Below are 7,530 nucleotides of genomic sequence, written 5' to 3' on the forward strand. Positions count from 1 at the left end.
AGACCAAGTAAGTAGTCACCAAGTAAGTAAGAATAGAATAATAATTGAAGACTAAGTTTTGAGTTTCATTCCTCTTTAAGTTCGTAAAATGCAGAATGTTTTTTGTGTTGTTTTCTCTGGTATTAAAAATAACACAGACAAAAAACCCTGGCATGAATGCTGCAGGGATTGGCGTGAGTAGTATTTCCAAGCAGGCAGCTGCTCCCATTTCAGTGCCTGACACACAGTTTGCAAGTTAAAGGCTGTCAACAAATAACCACAATGACAGTTTCCCTTTAGCTTGTGCTAGTTGACAAAAATCTAATGGTGCATGGAAACTCAGGGCGATTCTTCCATAACACCAAAGAATGAGTGATCTGTCTCATATTACTGACATGCTAACTGGTTCAGTCAGTTCATATTAATGTCTCTTCACCTACCATTGTCAAATATTCCCCTAGTTAGCTTTAGGGAAAGAAATCTGCTGTACAAAACAGCTGTATGCAATTGTTTAGGAGATTCTGAAATTTTATGGGCTTTTTCCTTTGCACATTTTTATGAGGACTTTTCAACATTATGCTGAGAATTACTAAATTGCTTGTAAAATGTTACATTAAGTAACTGTAACAAACAAATGCAGAATTTGTGTCTTTTGCATGTGTTACCACTATAGTTCTGATTAGTACCAGGTAATGCAATAATATTTGTTAGGGTCAGTGGTCTAAAACACATGTGTTCAACCATTTCAGCTCTAATAGCTTCATCCCCCCTATGGACCAAAGCAATTTTTACATGTCTGCTGGGGGCCCATTTGTTCAGTTATTGTTATTTTATCATTACTGAAGATAGCAAAGTAATACTTTCTGCGAAAACTATAGAAAAAAATATGTAAAAATAGTCCTTCTTTTCTATTTTGACCAACCTTTTAAGACACAGTTTTAATATAAACACAAATGACACATTTTATTTCTATACTTATTCCCATTTAAAATTACGCTTATGGTACAAATTACAGCAAAGTTATTTGCAAATGAAAAAACTGTATATTAAATTACAAACAAAATTAGGAACAAAAAAGAAAAAAATGTTAAAAAAGCAGAACAATAATAACTAAGCATGTAGGAGTAAGGAATTAATGAGGGCTGATGAAGGATAAATAATGCTTAATTAAAGTTTAAAAGAGAATGCATTTTAATATTATTTTTAAGGTCTCTAACTACATAAGCTATTGTCAAAAGACAGTTGCTTTAGTGTGTGCATGCGCATAGGTGGCACATAAATTTTAGACTGTTTTCTAGATATAAAAATTAGTTAGTTAGTCAAATGTTAGTTAAAAGTTAGTTAGGTAAGACAGAGAAAGAAGAGACAGGGAGCATGTGAACAACATGTTCTGTACATGCCAGGTCATATTCCTTCCCTCAACAGTGGAATGTCCTACTGGACATTGAGGGACAAGACTTCCACATTATGCACATTTTGTCTCCCAAAATGGATGTGGAGGTTAGTTTGGGAGGTTATAGTGGAAAGAGGAATAAAAACACAATACTCACCAATGTTTTAAATAATCTTTAATATCCATCATTATTCACATTGTCCAGCCACAATAACTGTGTAAAATTTTGACAAGTGATGAATGATATTACTACACTAAGCTACAACCTTTAACTTCTAGATCCCCAATGCTTTAATAGGAAAACAAAATTCCCTGTTATTTAATCAGAATTTATCATTGACTAATGGGAATCCTGTAGAAATAACACAGGGATTACCTGCATTAAAGGGGTAGTGTCTGGGATCTGCTATTTAGTCGTGGTATTTTGTCATTCCTTTAGATTGATGTGGATTTATAATGCTGGATGATGTGACTGACAATGGATTAACTTCTTGGGGTATAAAGAACTTTTTTGAAAAAAAATTTAAATAAAAAACAATATAATTTTAAGGCATAAAAAAGGCTAATAATGTACCCCTGTACTCCCATGTACATTCCCTCGGGTGAGTAGGCTGATACCGGAGACCATAATTAAAACATTCCATGATAAGCACACCCCAATTCCTCACTGTTGAGTAAACACCAAAACGCATTACAAAATCAGCTTTCATGTTTTGTAAATAGAATACAATCTCCACTCCTCACCAGCACACCTTCATATATAAAGAATTCCATTTTTTTTTTGGCATTACTACCTTCATCACAAAAACAGCCAATGTTTTGGGGTCATAATTGTAGTTAGGAATACAAGAGGTTTAAAAGAATCATTCACTATTGTACAAACCTATTCCAGGTTTGCTTGATCACCCAGCTTCACTGATTAAGGTATATATCCAGCCTTGGAGAACTTTATTAATTCAAGCCCATTCTGTCACCTTGTGACCAAATATCCAAATCGCACAGCAGTCACTAGCTTTTAAATCAATGCTACAGGCAAAATGCTATATCTTTTCAGGAATAAATGGCCAAATTGACTTGCAAATAATTCATACATGCACCCAAAATCTTTTTGTTATGTAAAAATTAAGTAATTAGGGTGCATCATAGTCAATGCCCTGACAGTCAATGAACCAGGAGGAAGAGAGAAGTATGAATATTGGTCTTGCTTTATTTTCTCCTTTCCAGTGTTCACCTTAAAAAAAAAGTAAATAAATCCATAAATATACTGAAATTTTTATTTTTTTTATAATTATATTCTGTCCTACATTCTATGCAAAATGTCTGGGGCAATTGCTTATATAATAAGGTAAAAAAAATATATTTTTTGGAACAGAAGGGAGCCAGAGAGTATCAAAATAACACAAAAAAAGTTAAGACACTACATGTCAACACATGCAAGGACATCACAGCTAGGTCTAGATTCAAGCACAGTCAATACAGGATATATACCGACCAACTGTGCCTGATTTGAAGGGACTGTCCCTTTGTCCCTCTCTTCTCCCCATCTTACCTCCATTTTGGGGGACTGTTCCTCTCCTTTCCTCAGTTGTTTCTCCTTTTCAGATCCAAGTCCATCTGTCCCTTTCTTCTCAGTTGTCCCTCTATTTTCAGATTTGAGTCTATCTGTACTTCCATTTGGGTGGGCATCTAGATCTGTATACAATATATTATTTGACAATTAAAATGTGTTATTTGCACTAAACTTTTAAATAAAATTCTATTCTAAATACAAAAGTGATCTTATTTTCATGGTCCTCAAGGGGTGTACACATGTAAGAGACCTAAAAAGAACTCAAAAAACTTTCTATCTTCCAAAATTGGAAGGCATGTAGATGAACAAGGCTGCCCATGTGCCATTCTGCTGCTAATTGGCAACACTAGCCGTGTACTCTGTGTACTCATTGTGGTGACATAATGTTCTGTAAGAATTATAACTGAATTAGGCATATAACTTAGAAGTACATACATACAACATTTCAATGTTTTTTACATTGAATAAACAGTTAATTTACAAATGTCAATGTAGTTACAACATGAAGTTCTTTCTGTCTCTATGTACTTAGCAGCATTGACCATATAGATTACTTGTCTGCCTCCAGCCTCCATAAAGCACCTGGGCTTAATTTTAACTAATTACCCCCTAGCTCTAATTTACGTCACCCTATACATGCCTGTTATGCAGCGGTGAAGGGGCCAGCTCATCTTACATCAGGCCAGCTGCCTCCTCAAACACAACCTGTCCGCAATAAAGTCTGATACATTTTCTAATGATCCAGTTCCAACTACTAAGGTACAGCGACAGCATACATATATAGAGCAATACTTCCCTTACATATCCTTATGGAAACTGCAGGAACGATAATTTGTCCACCCCTATCCACAGGATTCCTTTTGCATCTGCCTGATTTTAAACATAATCATTAGTGGAGTATATCGTTAAAGCCTAAACAGTAATGTTTAGTGACACTAATATTACATTTCATTACATATTTACTCAACATAAACCAAGATATCCCCAAAGAGGCTGCAGTGGAGCTTGTCAAAATCCTTGAGCTGGGCCCACAAATGCGCTGTGCACTTTGCAATTACATCTATCAACAACAATACATTTATGATGGGAGTTTCACACCATTGAGCTATAGTTAATGAAGTGCATGCTAATGCATGGTATGTGAATTAGTGCAATAAAGCACTATTCAATGTAAATGACAGCCAAACATGCTTTGCCAATGACACTGAGGTGTACTGCACTGCCCAAAATACTATATGCACCTTATTTGTGTGTTTTGGTGCATTAGAGAGGCCATTTAAAATGATGGACTGCCGTATTGCAATGCAAAGTATTGTATGGGAATTTACAGCACAATAGAATGATTGGGCTACAAAATCTCAAGGAAAACTATGAAAGTATTTTTTTTTTAAATCCTGTGAACCAATGTTTCCTCACCTAACTCAACGGAGGTCACTTATTGGTACCTCTACAAAGTCAAAGGGACTAATAATCTAGCATCAATGCTGACATTTCTTTTCTAGATCCTGAAAAGAGCCGCTTACTAGTCAGCAAATAGGAAGTTTTCAGAAGTTTTCAAGTAGGTAGAGACTGGTACACCAATAAGGACCCCAGCCAATGTTTACTGAAGAAGACAGAAGACTGAGATCAAAACATTTCACGTGGAGATAAAAAAACTATCAATACTGTTATCAATTATATCATTTTATGTAATATACACTGTATATTTCTAACTGTTAACAACACTGGTATTCGTCCCTTCCCTCTGGCACATTGTCTTGGTGTCACCTTCGATTCCGCTTTCTCCTTTACCCCCCATATTCAGAACATTTCCAAGTCCTGTCACTTTCATCTGCGCAACATCTCCAAAATCCGCCCCTACCTGTCCCCTGAGACCACCAAACTCCTTGTACACGCTCTTATCATATCTTGTCTGGACTACTGTACCATCCTCCTCTCTGGTATTCCACTAACCCCACTCTCTCTTCTACAATCTTTTATGAATGTTACAACCAGACGTATTCATCCTTTCCAGCACTCCTCTTCTGCTGCCTCTCTTTGTAGTTCTCTGCATTGGTTTCCATTTCACCTTAGAATCAAATTCAAGCTTCTGTGCTTTGCCTCCCACAGCTCTTGTACCACTTACCTTCCTGACCTGGTAGAAAAATACACCCCTAGCTGTTCTCTTCACTCCTCCAATGACCTACTAATGATTTCCTCACTCATTACCTCATCACACGCACTGCTCCAAGACTTTTCTAGAGCTGCCCCAACTCCCTGGAATGGTCTTCCTCATCCTATTCGGCTTGCTCTTACTTTCTGCTCATTTAAAAGAGCAAAACCCACCTTTTCAAACTTGCCTACCCATCTTCTGTCTATTAAACCTTCACTACTCACCCACCAATTCATATCTCCTCTCCTACTGTGTGATACTTTTCCCACCTTCTAGATTGTAAACTGTTCAAGGCAGGGACTTTTCCTCCACCTGTGTCACTGTCATTTCCAACCCCTATTTAATGTACAGCACTGTACAGTATGTTGGCGCTATATAAATCCTGTTTATTATTATTATTAATCATAATAATGTTGATATAGAGCAACCCATTTTGTTTCTTGACATATTAAAAAGGTGGAACTCAAATCTAGAACCTAAATCTAAAGAAAAAAATTTAACGTAAGACTGAACTAAAAAAAATAAATTTGATTTGTTATGTCATAGAGAGGGATTGGAAACATATATTATGTCTAAGCTGTAAAACCATTAATCTGGAAATCATCCAGACAAAGAGCAATGCTCTTTCTTGTTCGTGAGTATGTCTAGGCACTTCTTCCAAGGGTTTGCTGCCTCTTACAGATAGTCTTGTAAGGTTTGATGATGTTAATACTTTGTTGATCACTCTAGTTCTTGCTGGGGGGTATGGGACTTGACCCATGTGGACAACTCTTTAATATTGAGTTCTTGCTAAAGCCTCTATCATGAGAAAGCAAAGCCCTATGTCTTTACCAGTGGGGCATCTCCACACAGGGGCACCATGAAGAATAGTAAGTCAGTATTGAATAATCAAGAATTAAAGTTGCAAGACCACAGCCAACATTTGTGACTAGTACTTTGCTCGATGTCTGCCTTTAATTTGTGCAAAGCATCCAGAAACAAATTTTTGGACCTACCAGTATTACTGAGCTATATACTTATTCTCGGTCATTGATTTAGTAGGTATTAAAGGCAGAATATCAAAACACCAACCAGATATGCAGTATTTTAAAATCCAAGTCAGAAATTGCAGCTTACATTTTTTCTCAGTGAAAGGTCCACTTTAGTTTATCATAAAATGTCTAATACATGATTAGGGAGGGTGCAATACAATCTGCGTTCTTGATAAACAAGCAAAATTATTTGACCAACATGTGCAGAAGCTACAGGAAGATGTTAACTAAGAGTGATTAGTCACGAATTCAAACACATAAAATAGGGGACATGTGTTCACAATACATCATATTAAACTTACTGCAAAAAGTCAGACCACAAGGAAAGTCAAGAGTGAAGGCTTCAAGGACATTGCACAGCTTAGCAGTCAGACAGCATGCCAGAAGCCGCAGGAATCCCCCAAGGAGTTGCTCAGGCACTCTGCCCTGATGAATATTCAGTCCACACTCTGATTAGATTAGTATTCTGGTAGAAGTCATGGCAAAAGCAACAAGTAGCAGTAAAATCTGCTGTTCAGAGAGGACCCAGCATGAGTGACCATCATTTATATTTCTAGCACCCCATCTAGTGTACAGATTCAGACAAGCAAACTCATTAAATTGCAGACAGTGTTTTAAAATGTTCTAATTTGAACATGAGGAGAAAACACATAAAACAAAGTCAAGTAGTAGCAGTTCAATGTAATAAAATGTTAATAACACCCTTCACTCTCATTGGCTAACACTAAAGAAACTGAATCCTGTAATGCTGCATGTAAAAAAATATTTTATAATGTCAAAAACATTCCCTGGAGTTTCATTAAACTCAGTATTAAAAAGTATGCAGCACAGTCAATAATGCAAATAAAAGGATTGCTAACTGCACACAATTCTAGTGTTTGGGTTTGGAGAATATTATATACAAATATTAACAATACTTTTGTAACTTTAGTGGTACCAACATTTAAAAATTTAAATTTCAAATTGTATTTATACACAATTAAAAACAAATTTTGCACATGCATGACCATTTTTGATACAATTTGCTATTAAATATAGTAATACCCCGGTTAACGAGTGGTGCTGCTAACGGATTTTTCAGCTAACAAATGTTATTTCCACTATTAAAGAGACTCAGCTAACGAATATGGACTTGGCTAACAAATGTAAAAAAAAAAAAAAAACAGCAGGAACGGGCCTTCCCTGCTCCCTCGTGTTAAGGATAGAGGCTGGGGGGTGGGGGGTGGTTTGCATGACATACAGAAGAAATCTTTTCCTAAACATAGCTGAGGTTGTGGGTGATCTTAGGAGGGCTGAACTCTTCTTCAACATCTTGTAACTTTTTATTAACCAAGACAAACTCTGCAGTTGTTTCTCTTTGCGTATCAAAACACAGCTTGCTCCAATAGTTAATGAATGTCTAGGC

General features: G+C 36.4%; 1 long non-coding RNA gene across 1 annotated transcript; it reads right to left on the minus strand.

The window, feature by feature from the left end:
* Nucleotides 1–1,551: 1,551 nt before the first annotated feature.
* Nucleotides 1,552–6,637, minus strand: LOC140330102 (uncharacterized). Its single transcript, XR_011920619.1, has 3 exons — nt 6,428–6,637; nt 2,922–3,064; nt 1,552–2,603 (listed from the first exon to the last, which is right to left on the minus strand). It is a non-coding gene; the product is annotated as an uncharacterized lncRNA (long non-coding RNA).
* Between the last annotated feature and the right edge of the window lie 893 nt (nt 6,638–7,530).

This window comes from Pyxicephalus adspersus, chromosome 4 (assembly GCF_032062135.1).
Source record: "Pyxicephalus adspersus chromosome 4, UCB_Pads_2.0, whole genome shotgun sequence".
Classification (NCBI taxonomy): domain Eukaryota; kingdom Metazoa; phylum Chordata; class Amphibia; order Anura; family Pyxicephalidae; genus Pyxicephalus; species Pyxicephalus adspersus.